This window comes from Canis lupus, chromosome 27 (assembly GCF_011100685.1).
Source record: "Canis lupus familiaris isolate Mischka breed German Shepherd chromosome 27, alternate assembly UU_Cfam_GSD_1.0, whole genome shotgun sequence".
NCBI lineage: Eukaryota > Metazoa > Chordata > Mammalia > Carnivora > Canidae > Canis > Canis lupus.
Window position 1 is genome coordinate 5,443,208 of NC_049248.1, and position 17,244 is coordinate 5,460,451.

A 17,244-nucleotide genomic window follows, 5' to 3' on the forward strand; every position below is an offset into this window, starting at 1 on the left:
GTATGGGAAAAGCTATATACCCACACACAGGTACATTCAGCACCCATCCATGTATGATCCAGGGGAAATTTTTTGCTGGAAGGGAGAGGAGTTCCAGTCTAGCTTGGTACCAAGATGGCTTGGTTAACCCAAGAAGTGAATTCCATTTGGGAGATACAAAACCTCCAGCCTCCAGAGATCTGTTCTTTAAGGGCCAGGCAGGCAACTGTTACAGGTATCAAGGGTCAAGGACCAAGTGTGTTTTAAAAGAACACTATGTTTTAAAGTAGGATGTATGTTAAAAAAAAGTACATAAATCGAACTGTTCAACATAATTAGTCATCAGGGAAATGCAAATGAAAACCACAGTGAGAGATACCACCGCACACCCACTAGGATGGCTATAATCAAAAAGACAGATAACAACAAGTATTGGTGAGGATGTGAAGCAATCAAAAGCTTTATACACTGCTCATGGGAAAGTTAAATTGTGCAACCACTGTGGAAATTGTTTTCTGGCAGTTCCTCAAAAAGTTAAGCAGAGAGTTATCATATGACCCAACACTTCCACTCCTTTGTGCATACCCACAAGAGATGGAAACGTGTCTACACAAACACTTGTACACTAATGCTTATAGCACATTCATAATAGCCCTGAGGTAGAAACAGCCCAGATGTCTGTCAGCTGATGAACTGATAAACAAAAGTGGTATATCCACACAATGGAATATTATTTGATCATAAAAAATACATACTGATACATGTCACAACACAGATGAATCTTGAAAATGTTATGCAAAATGAAAAAAAGACACTTGCAAAAAACCACGTATTATATGATCCCATTTATACTAAATGTGCGGAATCAGCAAATCTATAGAGGCAGGAAGTAAATTAGTGATTGCTTTGGTCTGAGTAGGTGGGAGCTACAGAAAGATGATAGTTAAAGGGTACAGTTTCTTTTTGTGGTGATGTAAAGGTACTAAAATTGACCATAATAAATGAGTTTATGTATCTGTATATATTTCTATATACCAAAAACTATTGAATTGTATGATTTAAATGGATGAATTACAAATATGTGAATTATATCTCAATACAATCGTTGTTTTAAAATATTCAGCTCAAAAAAATAAAAATGGTTAGCTCAATGAATTATTCAAAATGAATAACTCATGTAACCATCACCTATTTCAATACATAGAGCATCCTAGAATCCCAGAAGTCTCCTGATCTCTTGTGAGGATATGTATTTTTGTTTGTTTAATTAGTTCCCTATCTCCAGAAATCTTACTGCATATCTCTAGGATAGGTCATTTGGTGTGATTGGTACTAATTCCCAATGAGTCTGTAATAAAACATGGTGACTTCTCTGGTGATCTTTCTCATGAGGCACAGAGTTACGTTCTTGGTCTCCATTTTAAAGAGGGACAAATTTGGGCTCATCCCACAGCACATGGGCAACATGGGGAGAGGACCAAATCACATGAGGAGGATCCAGGTCTATGTAGCCTAATTACTGGACGTGTGGATGTGAGGCATCTGTGCTGTGTCACCTCTACAGGATATCTAAGAATAGGAGCCAGGGCAATCCTACTATGTACAGTGTCCAGCACTACATGTGGCACCCAACACATGAACATTATCAAAATCAGGTACCGAGGGCCTAGAATGTGTCAGGTACTGCATTAACTCAAGTCTGCACAAAGAGCTTGTCAGATGGGAGTGATCATCCACATGTTGCAAATGAGAAGTTAACTGGGAGGAGAAGAGTTGTTGATGGGGATAGATGGCACTGCATGGTCCTCTCCAGCCCCAGCATCTTTATCCTGCTTTGAATAAAGGGGCAAAATTGCCCACAAAAATGTCATAAGAAGCTGTATGGGAGAGGGGGGAAGGAAAGCTAAGAGGGAAGAGCTTCCCTTCCAAAGTTTCCCATGCTGGTTGTAGGTGTAGGTTTGCCTTTAGCGCTGCAGAGGTCTGGTCTGTCCTTGACCTTAACCTGCCCTTGACCACTCCCCAAGCTCCTATAATCATTGCTCTAGACTCATTTCGAGGTGAAGGCAAAGGTTTTCTTTCTTTGACTCCAAAATCCATTCCTAAGGATCAAGGAACGTCTCCCCCAAACACAAGCCAGCACATCCATGACATGAAGCCAGGGAGACACAGAGAGACTGGGCGGCTGCCAGCAAGGAAAGAGAAAGAGGGAGAGTACCAACATGTGACAAAGAAGCTGTGGCCATGGGGATGACACTGTTCCCTTGGGTGGTCCTGCTCCCTTCCTGGAAATTCATATTTCAGATTCTGAAATTCATCCTGAAGGCCTTTTGCTATGTGCTACGTATGCTGAGCTGGATAACTTCCTCAGTGGTAACCTCCATGGAACCCCATAGCGCACCTATGAAACATGCATCATCCCTAGTTTTCTTTCTTTCTTTCTTTCTTTCTTTCTTTCTTTCTTTCTTTCTTTCTTTCTTTCTTTCTTTCTTTCTTTCTTTCTTTCTTTCTTTCTTTCTTTCTTTCTTTCTTCTTTCTTTCTTCTTTCTTTTATTGTTTTTGTTATTGCACATCATCCCTGGTTTAAAGATGATGAAGTTAAGTCTCAAATCAGCAGCTGCATGGAACTCAGTGAAATATTACTCTAAAAAGGCTATTTCAGGTTCATTCACAGCTTCTCATCTAAACCATTGTGAGATGACCCACACAGATAATCCCTTCCCTGGCTTCAGTTTCCCAGTCTGTAAGCATGGAGCATAGGCATAGGGCTGCACAGTAGCTTGAAGAAATGGTCTGAAGAGAACAAAGAAAGTGCTTTTTGAAACATGGGTCCATGCTGAGGCACCATGCAGCCCCTGGTTTTGGCCTGAATTGCTCACAGAGTTGACCATACAGAAAATTACTCAGATGGCTGAGATTTGGGCAGATGGTATCAAGAGATCTGACAAAGTCATTCTAGATCTGAAAACAAAGGCTCCATGCCCCAAAGTCTTGAACGTCTCTAAGGCTCTGGCCAAATCTGTGTGTCATAAATTTGCTTTCAGTTTCCTTTGACAGAGATGGGGAGCTGGTGGGTGGGGGAAACCTGCTTTTTTTCCTCAGATGCGGTAATGCATACTTAATTGGCTTGCAATTACGATCACCCAGTGAAGGCTCTGACAACTTCTCAACTTCTGAACATTAACCTGGCAACCCACGCCACATCCCTGCGGCCTGGCTTTGGGCCAGGCTTCTGAGTTTTATCTGTCAGACCCTTAATAAAAACAGGAACCTGATCCTTAATGACTCAGTGGCTTCTTCTGGCTCCTTTCTTGCCCAGTCTATTCTTGGCTCTCTCATATGGACTCTAAGCTCTGAAGGAATGATTTTCTCAGCTCAGCAAAGGGCCATAAACATCTTGGACTTCTATAGCTGTGGCTCACAGTTTAACCTCTTATGGCTGGAAGAGCTTTGTAAGTCCCTAGATCCATCCCACTGCCACCAGGTTGGCCACATGAAGGGTTCCCAAACCTCTCCGCCTTCTCCTTTCCTTAGGTCCACATCTGTGCAGGCCTTGTGAATCTTTTAATCAGATCAACCAGTCGTGGCCAAAGATTTTCACCATCCCGTGCCAGCTAGATCCTCAGGCAGGCACAGATGGGGACTTAGGATCTCACATTTGCACCTGCTGCTTTAGAGGACTCGAGAAGCACAAGTCCTTGTATGACTCAGGATGAGTCGGGTGGTAGTCCCTGACCTTGTTCTGCTGTCCTTGCCACACTCCCTCCTCCTGGGTCTAATAGCACTGACTGTGTGTTCAGTTGTATCAACAATCTCTTGTAAGGCTTTGTCAAGTTCTCCTGAATGCATGGGCTATTTTCCCAAATCATCCATTTGCCTTAAGGAAGGGAGAATACATCTTATACTTTTTTGGATTTCCCACTGTGCTTAGCATAGAGACTAGACGTTGTAGTAATAATAATAGCCATGAGTTATGAGTACCTACTCTGTTTCAGACATTGCAAAAAGAACCGTTAACACATTAGTTTGTTTATTTTGATAAGAATACCCAATTAAATATTGTTACCATTTTAAGACAAAGAATTAAGGATCAGGCTCATTAAGGGACTTGTTCCAGGTCATATAGCTTATAAACAATGGAATTAGCATTCAAACCCAAGAGTGTGTGAGAAAAAGTTGTAGGAGGCTAAGCTAAGCTATGCTGTATAACAAATAAACTCTGAAATGTGAGTGGCCATATATACATATACATAAAGAAAGTATATTTCTGGGATACCTGGGTGTCTCAGTCAGTTAAGCACCTGTCTTCAGCTCAGGTCATGATCCCAGGGTCCTGAGATCGAGCCCCTCTTTGGGCTTCCTGCTCAGCAAGAAGTCTACTTCTCTCTCCCCCTCTCTTCCTCTCCCTCTGCTCGTGCTCTCTGTCTCTTGCTCTCACAAATAAATAAATAAAACCTTAAAAAAGAGAGCAAGTATATTTCTCACCCATGCAAAAGCTGCTACAGGTCTGAGTGTCTCTCCCAGGGTTGCTTCTCTCTTTTAGGCCACTGAGCAACCTTGTCTCTTTCTACCTCTTGTTTCTGCTACCCTCACGTGTGGCCTTTGTGATTCATCTGTCTGAGGAAGAGAGGGCTGGAGGGATGTGTGGGGCTTCCACAGTTAGACGTCAAGATGAGTGGACAATATCACTTGCACCCATAGTCTGTAAACAGATCACTCACATGGACCCCCCTGACTCCTCTGTGTTCGGGGAAAGAGGAAACCCAGAAATGGGGAAGCCCTAGTCATCTGCTACAGAAGCTTATGTGTATTCCACCATGCTAAGCTGCCTCTAAAACCTAAAATTAAAAAACAGTGTTTTCTGACTGACATCACCACGAGGGTATCACTAGGATACAAAAGATTATAAAGGAGGAGATGGGGGGAGGGAGTTCACTCTTGAGAAAAAACAGACTTTGATACGTTTAATCAGCCCTTAAATCCCCAACCTAATTATCACCCAGACAGAGGAGTTGGACTCCCCTTCCTTCCCCTCATTCTGAGTATTGCTCTTCTGTGACTCCTCATTAAGGTGCCCCTAATATTCGCTATTCCCTAATCTTCATGTGCAAAAACGTGGGGGTGGTGTGCACAGCAGAAGGGGACGCCAGGAAGCAGACACTGTGTGTGCGATGCTGGGCAGCAGGCACATGGCTTTCACATTGGGTTCTCATTTAACCCTCACCATAAACTTATTTGGTGTTGCTCCTGCTACTTTCACCCACGTATGGAGCATGAAATGGAGTGTCTGAGTGATTATGTAACTTTTCCCAAAGTTACACACGGGATCTTCTGATTCCAAATCCTGAACATTTCTTTTACAATAGCCCTTCATTTTCCCCCATCCTCTTTTATTTCCTTAAGTGGATTTCAATTACTCTGAACTGTGTCAATCATAATGCTTATTTCATGATACACTCATCTTTGTTTCATGCATAACTTTATTTGGGTTGTTGTTTTTTCAATTTTATTTTTATTTTATTTTGTTGTTTTTAAAGATTTTATTTATTTATTCATGAGGGACAAAGAGAGAGAGGCAGAGACACAGGAAGAGGGAGAAGTAGGCTCCCCACAGGGAGCCCTGTGGGACTCAATCCTAGGACCCGAGGATCATGACCTGAGCCAAAGGCAGACACTCAACCACTGAGTCACCTAGGTGTCCCTTATTTTTTTTTCTCCTTATTTTTAATAGTATAACAAACTCCCAGAAACATACCACCCAACATGTGGCTTTTCTTCATCTCATCCTCCCGGCCTCTTCCACTAATATAATGTAACCAATATACTAAATTCTGGATATGTCATTTCCTTGCTTTCCTTTTTATATAATTTTATTCCGTTTATATGTATTCTTATATTTCTTTGTTTTTAATTTTATCAAAGAGTATGATTATTGTAAGTTATATTTTGGGACTTATTTTTGCTTGAATATGATACTACTAAGGTTCATCCATATTGTGTGTCACAGTGGTTCATTCGTTTTGAACACAGTAGATTATTGTATGAATTATTCATGTTAAATCTCCTTTCTTATTGCTATTGAGAACAATGCTGCCATGAAATGTCTTTTGGGGAGCGTGAAAAATTTGTTTATGTAACTAGGAGTGAAATTACTATGTTGTAGCATATGGGAAGATTTTCCAAAGTAGTTGTAGCAATTAACATACCTATAAGCAATGAGAGATGTGTGGATCTACATCTGCTAACATTTGGTTTGGTCAAATTCTTAAAGTTTCCAACAGAATGGATGTATTTCTCTAATCACTAATGAAGTTGTGTTTGTTCATTAGCTATACATGCTTCCTCTTCTGTGAGTACCTGTCCATGTCTCATGCCCATTTTTCTACTGGGCTGTTTATGCACTTCCTGTTGACTTACAGGAGTTCTTTATACGTTCTTTAAGCCAACCTGTTTCTTTAAGGTGTCATTTGATTTTTTTTTTTTTTGCTTTAATACCTCCAAGATTAACACTTTCTGTGTTTTGTTGGAGAAACTTTTCCCTGTTCCAAAGTCTAGAAGATATCCACTTGTGTTTTCTATTAAATCTAAAATCTGAAACCTAAAGTTAAGTTTTTTAACTTTTTCTTTGACTATTACTTCAATCTGAAGGTGTTTATTTTTATATGGTCTGAGGTAGGGAACAAATTTCCTCTTTTCCCAAATGGTTAACAATTTTTTTCCAGCTTTGTTTGTTGAAGAGCACCCCCTTTCCCTTCAATTGGCCATGCCACCTCTGCCACATTTCAAAGTTCTAAATCCAGACAGGTCTGTTTCTGCATTCTCTATTCCATTAGTCAGGATGTCCATCCTGTGGCATTGTCACGATATCTCTCCATTATTCAAGTAGAGTGAGATTGGCCTCTCCTGGCTCTATTTCCCCCAACATTGGCAAAGACATTATCTCTTTCTAGAATCATCCAGTCCAGATGAATTTCCTTTTCTCCCTAACCTGCTCAATCACAATCTGAGACTCACTTCATCCAAAGAGCCTCTATACACAGAAGGAGTTGGCAGGTCAAGAACTTGATCTCAGTGGGTACCACCCCTGGGTATTCTTGCCTGGCTCACCCTACAGTGCCCAGTGTCCAGGGCTGCACACTTGCTTGTCTCCAGCCCCAGGTACCTTTGTCTAGATAATCCAACAAGCCCTTACAGTGCCTCAGCTGGACAGAGTCCTTATCTCCAGTTTTGCTAAAACCCAGGGAAATGTGTAATGGGAAGAGAAGAACTTCATAGCCTCTGGGATTGGCTCTGGTTTGTAGATGAGAGAGTCCTGCCTTCCTAAGATATGATCCAGCCTAAATTAAAGAAACTGTAATTTCAGAGTTTCTCTTATTCTTTGTGTACCTGATGGTAGAGTATCTGGGGTTTAAGGATACTCCTTAAAGGGATTTTTAGATATGCAAAGGAATATCTCAGAATTCAGTGGGATGTTGAGTTTAAAAGTAAAATTGCTGGGCACCTGGGTGGTGTAGTCAGTTGAACATCCAACTCTTGATTTCAGTTCAGGTCATGATCTCAGGGTCCTGGGATTGAGCCTTGCACTGGGCTCCATGCTCAGTGGGAAGTCTGTTTGAAGATTTCTCTTATTTCCCTCTGCCTCTTCCCCAACTCAAGAGTGCACACGTGTGCTCTTTCTCTTTCTGAAATAAATAAATCTTTTAAACAAACAAATAAATAAAAGTATGTTAGTGAGTTGTTAAACAGACATTTGAAAGTTACACAAGGTTGGGACCCTGTAAGAGAGGAGATGGGTGCAAGGGTCTTCAGAGAAGGAATCCCCAGCAACTGAGTGGGGGCATGGCCAGTGAAAAATCTTCCCTGTCAGGGAAGGGCTAACAAGTTTCTAGAAGCAATGGTGTCTGACCTTCAATATGTAGTTTTTTTTTCCTTCTTTGTGCCACCCAGCTAGCTATTCCTAACCCTTGGGAAAGTCTGTTAAGTACAATAACTGTGTGTTCATGTTGCTCTAGGGGAAGGAGAATCAGCTGTAGTCTGAACACTAGACAAGAGAAGGGTGAGGAAGAACAGCTGCCCTGGCATGGGGGTAGGCATCAAAATGTAAGTGAGAATCCAGAATTTCTTAAGGGCAAGAATTAGAAGGTAAATATAACCATGAAAATATAAACTCCTGAGCAGGATCATGGGAAATGTTGGAGAGGACTCTGGGAAAGACTAGGCTTCCCATGGTGCTGAAATGAATGTTGAATTCATATTTTTTGGAAGTGGAGGCAGAGGTAGCAACAGAAAATCGGAAAATGTGGATTCATTTAGTAACGCATGATACAGAGGCTGCAGGGAATATGATGGTCTTGAAAACTTATGGGGCTCCTTTAAGTCTGGGCTGAGCTTCTCATTTCAGTTGTTCTGTGGAAGGAGCAGGGATGGCAAGCAGGCAACCCCAGAAGCTGAAGGGTTAATTTACCAGGGTTGAAAAACAAAAATCTATCCTTCAGGGGTTCCTATTTCCTAACCACAAACTCTTCTCTGATCAGGGGCCAGCCAGAATCAGATGTGAGACTGAGAGCTTTCTTCTTCCCTCCTTCTTCCCTACTGTCCTCAGGTATGATGACCTGAGAGCACCTGTCAAACTATTCAAGGGTAGTCTGTACCAGGCAAGCTTGGATAAAGAAAGCAGTAGCACTGAGAGACTCTCTAATCATTTACCACTGATAATTGAATCAGTCTCTCTCCTTCTGTCTCTGTCTCTCTCTTCCTTCACCTCCCATATATTTTTCTATTATGGCAAAATATACTTTTTAGCCATTTTCAAGTATACAGTTCAGTGCAATTAAATAGATTCATAATGTTATGCAATCATCACCACTATTTCCACAATTTTTTATTTTTATTTTTATTTTTATTTATTTATGATAGTCACACACAGAGAGAGAGAGAGAGAGAGAGAGAGAGAGGCAGAGCCACAGGCAGAGGGAGAAGCAGGCTCCATGCACCGGGAGCCCGACATGGGATTCGATCCCGGGTCTCCAGGATCGCGCCCTGGGCCAAAGGCAGGCGCCAAACCGCTGCGCCACCCAGGGATCCCCACAATTTTTTATTATCTCAAATGGAAACTCTCTGCCCATTAATCAATAAATCCCTATAATTAATTAACAAATAAACAATAAATCTCCACCCATCCACCCCATCTAGCCCTGGAAACCTCTAATCCACTTTCTGTCTCTGTGAATTTGACTACACTAAGTACTACCTATAAGTGAAATCATATACTCTTTGTCCTGTTTATCTGGTTTATCTTGACAAAATGCCTTCAAGGTTCATCTATGTAGTGTGTATCAGAACTTCATTCCCTTTTATGGCTGCATAGTAGTTTATTACATATATATACCATACTTTGTTGATTTCTGTCAATGTAGACTTGGGTTGTTTCCATCTTTTGGCTATCATTAATAATGCCGCTATGGATATTGATGTGCTAGTATCTGTTAGAATCCCTGCTTTCAATTATTTTGGGTATATATCTAAGAGTGGACCTGCTGGATCATATGCTAACTTTATGTTTAGCTCTTTGAGGGACCACCAAACTATTTTCCATAATGGCTAGGCCATTTTACATGCCACCAAACAATCCATAAATTTTATGATATCTCCACATTCTCCCTTTCATTTATTTTGTTTTTTAAATTTTGATTTTAATTATTCTTTTTTTTTTAATTTTTATTTATTTATGATAGTCACAGAGAGAGAGAGAGAGAGAGAGAGAGAGAGAGGCAGAGACATAGGCAGAGGGAGAAGCAGGCTCCATGCACCGGGAGCCCGACATGGGATTCGATCCCGGGTCTCCAGGATCGCGCCCTGGGCCAAAGGCAGGCGCCAAACCGCTGCGCCATCCAGGGATCCCTGATTTTAATTATTCTAATTGGTATGAAATGGTATCTCATTGGGGTTTTGGCTTGCATTTCCCTAATGACTAGTGATGTTGAGGATCTTTTGATGTGCTTATTGGCCATTTGTATACATTCTTTAGGGAAATGTCTACTCAAGTTATTTGGCCGTTTTTTAATTGAGTTGTTTGTTTTTTTGTTGTTGAGTTTCATGAGCTCTTTATATATCCTGGTATTAATCCCTTATCAGATATATGATTGACCATTTTTTTGTCCCATTCTGTGGGTTGTCACTTCACTCCCCTAATATCCTTTGATACACAAAAGTTTTTAATTTTGATGGAGCTCAATTTATTTATTTATTTTTGTTAATTGTGGTTTTGGTGTCGTATACAAGAAATCATTGCCAATTCTAATATGAAGATTTTCCCTTCTTTTCCTTTTTCTTATAAAAGCTGTATAGTTTTGCCTCTTATATTTATTGTCTTTGATCTGTTTGAGTTAATTTTTAAAATATAGTACCACATAAGGTTCTAATTTCATTCTTTTGGATATAGATATTAAGTTTTTCCCAGCATCATTTATTGAAAAAAATTTGTACTTTTCTATTGAGTAGTCTTGATTTCCCTTGTCAAAATCATTTGACCAGACATTTGAAGGCTTATTTCTGGGTTCTATATTCTGTTCCATTGGTCTATATGTGTATCTTTATACTAATACCACACTGTTTTAATTACTGTAGACTTGTAGTAAGTTTTGAAATCAGGAAGTTCAAGTCTTTCATCTTTATTCTTTTTCAAGATTGTTTTAGACCGTTTTGGTTATTCAGGATTCCTTGAGATTCCATATGAACTTTAGGATGGGTTTTTCTAGTTTCATCAATATATATATGTAGATCTATATCTATAGATCTATAGACATCTAGATCTATCTATATCTAAATCTATCTATCTATCTATCTATCTATCTATCTATCTATCTAGTCATTGGGGTTTTGTTAGTATTGTCATCTTAACAATATTAAATCTCCCAATCTGTAGGCATAGGATGTCTCTTTATTTATTTGTCTTCAATTTCTTTCAGCTAAGTTTTGTAGTTTTTCATGTACATTTTTTTTGCCTCCTTGATTAAATCTATTTTGATTAAATCTATTTGTCTTTTTGATTCTATGACAAATGAAATTTTTCCTTAATTCCCTTTACAGATTGTTCAATAATATACAAGAACAAAACTGATTTTTGTGTGTTAATTTTATATCCTGTAACTTTACTAAATTTGTTTGCTTAACAGTTTTTGGTGGAATATTTATGGTTTTTTACATATAATATCATGTCACCTGTGAACAGAGATCAGTTCGCTGCTTAATTTCTAATATGGGGGATCCCTGGGTAGCGCAGCGGTTTGAGCACCTGCCTTTGGCCCAGGGCGCGATCCTGGAGACCCTGGGATCGAATCCCACATCGGGCTCCCGGTGCATGGAGCCTGCTTCTCCCTCTGCCTGTGTCTCTGCGCCTCTCTCTCTCTCTCTCTGTGACTATCATAAATAAATAAAAATTAAAAAAAAATTTCTAATATGGTTCAATACAGGAAAACAATGACAGGAATCTTTGGCTGGCAGCACCCTGACCTATCAACAACATTCTTAGGGTTGTTCCTTCTCACAGCTGGGTCTCTCTACTCTGCCTGTCTCTGTCTTGCTGTCCCACTCTCTGCCCCAGCATCAGCCCCAGAAGATACAAAGGAAGAGCAACGTGTACGCAAGGTGAAAAAACCTTGAGAGGGCAGGAGGTGAGTCGCCACTGAAGTTCAGGGAAAGGTAAGGGGGGAGGACTTGGATTCTAGTTCCATCTCTCTCTTTAGCTAGAATCTCTTTAGTTCATGGTCCTAGAAAGATCACTTTACTGTTCTCGACTTCAGTATTCTCATCTGAAAAGAGGGGAACTTATTAGTTAAGAGAATGCTGGCTATTATAGCCGTGAGAACCCCAAATCTCAGTGGCTTAAGACAAGAGAAGCTTCTGTTTCACTTAAAGTCCACCTGATAATAGGGTGGGGGGCTACTCCACAATATCATTTAAGGACACAGGCTAAGAGAGGCTCTGCCATCTTCAACATGACATTCAAAGATGTCTGGCTATCAACATGCAGCTGCCAGACAGGGGAAGAGAAGGGTGAAATGAGGATTTCATGGGAGGTATCTATGGAGCAGGTCTGTAAATGGCATACATCATTTTGCATACATTCAATGCAGACATAGGTAGACTAGGAAATAGATGAGCCATGTTCTTAGGAGACACGAGAAGCAGACAAAGACCCTGCACTGATAAGGCTCACTTTCTAGGAGCTTGCTGCTTAAGGTGTAGTCCATGGACTGCCAGCATCAGCATTTCCTGGGAATGAATTAGAAATGCAGAATCTCAGATCCTACCCCGATGCACTTGATCAGAACCCGCATTTTAATAAAAGCCATAGGTCAGGCACCTGAATGGCTCAATTGGTTAAGTGTCTGACTCTTGCTTTTGGCTCAGGTCATGATCTCAGAGTTGTATGATTGAACTCTGCATTGGGCTCCATGCCCAGTGCAGAGCTTGCTTAAGATTCTCTTCCCTCTCCTTCTGTCCCTCTCCCCCTTCTAAAAAATATACATAAATAATAAGAGCCATAGGTAGTTTGTGTGCACGTTTCAGGTTTGAGGAGAGTACCTTAGTGAGGGGAAATGAAGATGCTGATCCAGTATCCTGGTTATTTGGTTAACAAGGGCTGTGAGTCTTATGAGCCTGACTGAATCCTGTCTGACATAATCTTGGGCAAGTCATTTTAATCAAATTTTAGTTCCCCCAATGGTAGTAATAATGGTACTTACTTACAGGGTCATTGGGATTATCAAGTGAGACACCCCATGTAAAGTCCTCATCAGAGCCTGCTATATAATTTGTGCTCAGTAGAGGTTAACTATTATTAATCTTATTATGGCTGATACTTTTCCCAGAGTTGGTCCCTTCAACTTCCCTAAACCAACTCCAGCACGAGTTTAATAAATACATGGCAAGTATCTCACTACTTTGTTCTCCAGTGTCCAAGACAGACTTGCTAGTCATTCAAGACACTATTTCTCCCAGAGCCTACCCTGGTCTGAGAATCTGCCTCACACAAGGCTCAGGTAGCTGTTATTATTTCATTGAAGTAAGTATGAAAGATAAAAACTATTTGCTATCTCTGGTTGACTTGGGCATTCGCACTGACCACATCTCCCCTTTACTCTCAGCTGTATCGGTATTCTTATTAATGACTGACATGGGGACAAGGAAAGGGAGGAGGCCAAAGGCAAGCAGAGAATGTCCAGCCTGGGAGACTATGAGAATGATGAGGTCATTGCAAATGAGGGGATAGGAGAGGGAGTTGTTCTGAGGAAGGTGCTCAATGGGAGGCAGGTCATATTTGAGGTTTTTAAAACATCTACATGGAAATATCAGAAGGTATGAAAACACAAGACTGGATTTATTTATTTTTTTTAATTTTTAAAATTTATTTATGATAGTCACACACACACACACACACACACACACACACACACAGAGAGAGAGAGAGGCAAAGACACAGGCAGAGGGAGAAGCAGGCTCCATGCACTGGGAGCCCGACGTGGGATTCGATCCTGGGTCTCCAGGATCGCGCTCTGGGCCAAAGGCAGGCGCCAAACTGCTGCGCCACCCAGGGATCCCAAGACTGGATTTAGAAGAAACTTCTGGGTTGAAGACAAAGATTTGGTCACACCAGTGGCAGACACTGTTCATTATCCAACAATCATTTCCCCCGTCTTAGCTAACTGTACCGTACTTTTGTTCACATGTAGAGTGGTCATTTTCCAGAGGATATTAGACCCCAACCCAGCCTCAGACCCTAGTACTGTTGGTGAATCTTGATTAGCCCAAAATAGTCACAGATAACTCCTTTCCTCTTACCATTGTTTGAACTTGGGTATGTCATACATTTCTCAATAATAAAAAATGTCTGCTAAGAGGATTCTAAACATTTCTAGGATTCATCTCTCTCTTTTTTTTTTTTAATGATGAAAAGAGAATCTTCCTTTTGTCTGCCTCTAGATGTGACTCTATGAGATGGACCGCCAGAAGCTAAAGAAGCCACTTTGTGACCAGGAGGGGACAGGGCTGAGGGCAAAAACCAACATGCTAAGTATGGCAGAGCAGAAAGATGGAAAGAAATGAACTCTAGTGATATCATCAATCTACCAAGCTATCCAATTCCAGAAATGACCTCAGGCTTCCTTGCTAGGTGATAATAAATGTACTTTTTTATTTAAGCCAGCAGTCAAGGTCTCTGTTGCTTGTTGCCAAAAGAATTTCAACTAATATACCACCTCTGTAGAGAAATACCTATATGATAGAAGTGACCATGAAAGTCATGAGAGTGTTTGTAAAAATTACCAGAGTGTGCAGGGAGGAAGAAAGCAATGGGCGAAGGCCATTGATGTAATGAACGAAGGAAAGGAAAGAGCAAAGGAGGCAGAGAAGGAGCACCACTAGCAGCAGGAAGATAATTAGAACACCTTATGTCATACAAGTTAATGTAATGAGAGGTTCGAGAAAAAATAGAGAGACAGTGGTACAGAAGCCAGTGGGAAGGGAGAAAAGATAATTATTTGTTGGCTGACTACCTGTATGTTTGATTGCTTGCTCTACAGCTTTGCTCCCTGCCTCACCAGCTACTTTGTGGTGGCTGGGATGACCCCAGTGGCTAGGACTTGGAAGCTCTGGCCATTTGGGTGAGAAAGAAACATCCTTCTGCAGATATGAAAGCCACATGCCCGGGGCTTCCGGGACAGTGGGGCTTACAGAATGCTGCCCATTGTCAGACCATGAGTCCTGACACCTGGTCCTGACCCTATCTTCTGTAGACAGAACATGAAACACAGAGTTTTGTTTATCAGTTGTAACTTGAGGGAAATCACTTTGTTGCATTCTTGTTGCCAGTACAGTGAACAGCTCCAGCTTCCTGATACTCTCCTCCCTCCTTCTTCCTTCCTCCTCGTTCCGTTAGCATACTCCGTGCTTCCTGCCTTTGATCACAGGGTTCCCTCTGCCATGAATATCCTTCTTCCTCATCCCTTCTCTACTTGTTAAAGTCTCTTCCTGCCCCACAAGACTGACACCTCCTTCATGAAGCCCTCCCCATTCACCCACATGGAAATCATCTCTGGCACTTAAGTGATCCCATTCCACTTGGCTTGAGCCTCTGTTTCCCTAAGCACCAAGGAGCGGGGGGTGGGGAGGAGGTTTGGGGCACATGTGGTTTCCTAGGAGATAAGAAAGACACAGAAAGAAATTCACCTATACAAATAATGCAAGGTCTGCACAAAAAAGTGTGCAGAGAGTGGGCAGAGGGGAAATAGAGAAGTGACTGGAATCTCTCCTCCCCCCTACAAAATAGTCCTTCTTCTCTTCCCTTCTCCAGATGACCTCTGGAGCAGAAAAACCTTGGCAAAGCAGGCTGGGTAAGTCCGCAGTCATCGGGAGGGCTGCTCCCAGGTCACCCTGTGCACTGCTGGCCTTCCCCACCATTCAGAGGATAAGTGGCCTCACAGGTCCCCAGATAAATGTCCACTTCCTCTTGGGCTAGCCTCACTCTGTGGGCCTCCCCTCTGCTTGGCCCTTCTCCACCTCTGCAGTCTTTTCTCCTGGGCTCCAAGCCCAATGTCTAGCCACTCTCTCCTTATCTCTCTCTCTTTTTATCTGGCATTGTTTCTTTCTCTGTCTGCCCATCTCTCCCAGACACTGTCCTTGTCCTTCCTCACCTATTTTCTTCATGCCCTAGTCCTCCTGACTGAAATAAATATCCTCCAAAGAAAACAAATAGGCTTCTTGGGAACCAGGAGACATTGATCCGGGGAACTGGAAATCGATCCAAAGGAGGTGACACTTTTGGAGTGTCTGGTACCTGGCAGCAGAGAAACATACACATGTTATGCAGACTTGGTTGGACATAGAGTAAAGTCATGAATCACGGGAGAGGTTTGGTGGCTCAGTCAGTTAGACATCTGACTTTTGTCTCAGGTCATGATCTCAGGGTCCTGGGACTGAGCGCCACACTGGGCTCTGTGCTCAGTGGGGAATCTGCTTGAGATTTTCTCTCTCCTTCTCCTTCAACCCCTCCTCCTGCTTACTCTCTCCTCTCTCTCTGCCAAATAAATAAATAAATCTTAGAAAAAAAAAAATCCTAGGTCAGGATGCAGAAGGCATGAGTTAGAAATGCAACCCAGCCCCTTACTAGTATCTTAAACTGGCAGCCTAAACTTGTTTGATTATATGCCCCTATCAGTTTTTAAAAATATATTTTTTAATCCCTCAATATATGCACATCTATTTTTTAAGTCATAAGTGAAATAAAATTATCAATTGTGGCATAGAATGCCAGCTGCCACCTATTATCCCTTTTCCTTTCTTCTACAGGATTAAACATGGCCATCCAAAATGAACCTACACTTCCCATTCCTGGAACAGCTGGGTGTAGCCATCTGGATCAAGTTCTGGCCAATGGGATTTTCGGGAAAGCAATGTGTAAATTCTGGAACCTGCCCCTTCCCTTCATCTCCCCCATGCTGCCCTCTAGAGCATGGGCTTGGTAGCAAACCATTGTGGACAACATGGGTTAGGTTAAGATCTAGTAATGATGAGGAAAAAGAAGAGAAGGAGCCTGGGTCTCTGGACAGCCTGATAAAGAAGAGACTTCACCCCAACGTTGGGGCCACTGGCCTCCAGATGCTTTTAGGTAGTTGAGTCCCAGGATCCTGCAGCTGAACCTATGTTTTAACTAGGTTAAAATGGAAACATTGTGAATATCATAAAACATACATAAAATATGGACCATTTTACATGTAATTTTTTTTTAATTTTTTTATTGGTGTTCAATTTACTAACATACAGAATAACCCCCAGTGCCCGTCACCCATTCACTCCCACCCCCCGCCCTCCTCCCCTTCCAACACCCCTAGTTCGTTTCCCAGAGTTAGCAGTCTTTACGTTCTGTCTCCCTTTCTGATATTTCCCACACATTTCTTCCCCCTTCCCTTATATTCCCTTTCACTATTATTTATATTCCCCAAATGAATGAGAACATATAATGTTTGTCCTTCTCCGACTGGCTTACTTCACTCAGCATAATACCCTCCAGTTCCATCCACGTTGAAGCAAATGGTGGGTATTTGTCATTTCTAATAGCTGAGTAATATTCCATTGTATACATAAACCACATCTTCTTTATCCATTCATCTTTCGTTGGACACCGAGGCTCCTTCCACAGTTTGGCTATCGTGGCCATTGCTGCTAGAAACATCGGGGTGCAGGTGTCCCGGCGTTTCATTGCATTTGTAT

At 41.6% G+C, this 17,244-nt stretch overlaps 1 long non-coding RNA gene across 3 annotated transcripts in view; it reads left to right on the top strand.

Annotated features, from left to right (window-relative positions):
- The window catches only part of LOC111092891, a 44,728-nt gene extending 28,061 nt beyond the window's left edge, over positions 1-16,667 (top strand). The window contains exons 6-8 of one of the 3 annotated variants that reach the window (XR_005379751.1): positions 7,989-8,076; positions 13,960-14,149; positions 16,324-16,667. This is a non-coding gene — a long non-coding RNA (uncharacterized LOC111092891). The remainder of the gene's footprint in view (positions 1-7,988; positions 8,077-13,959; positions 14,150-16,323) is intronic. The other 2 variants (XR_005379752.1, XR_005379753.1) reach the window with 2 other exon arrangements.
- The last annotated feature ends 577 nt before the right edge of the window (positions 16,668-17,244 follow it).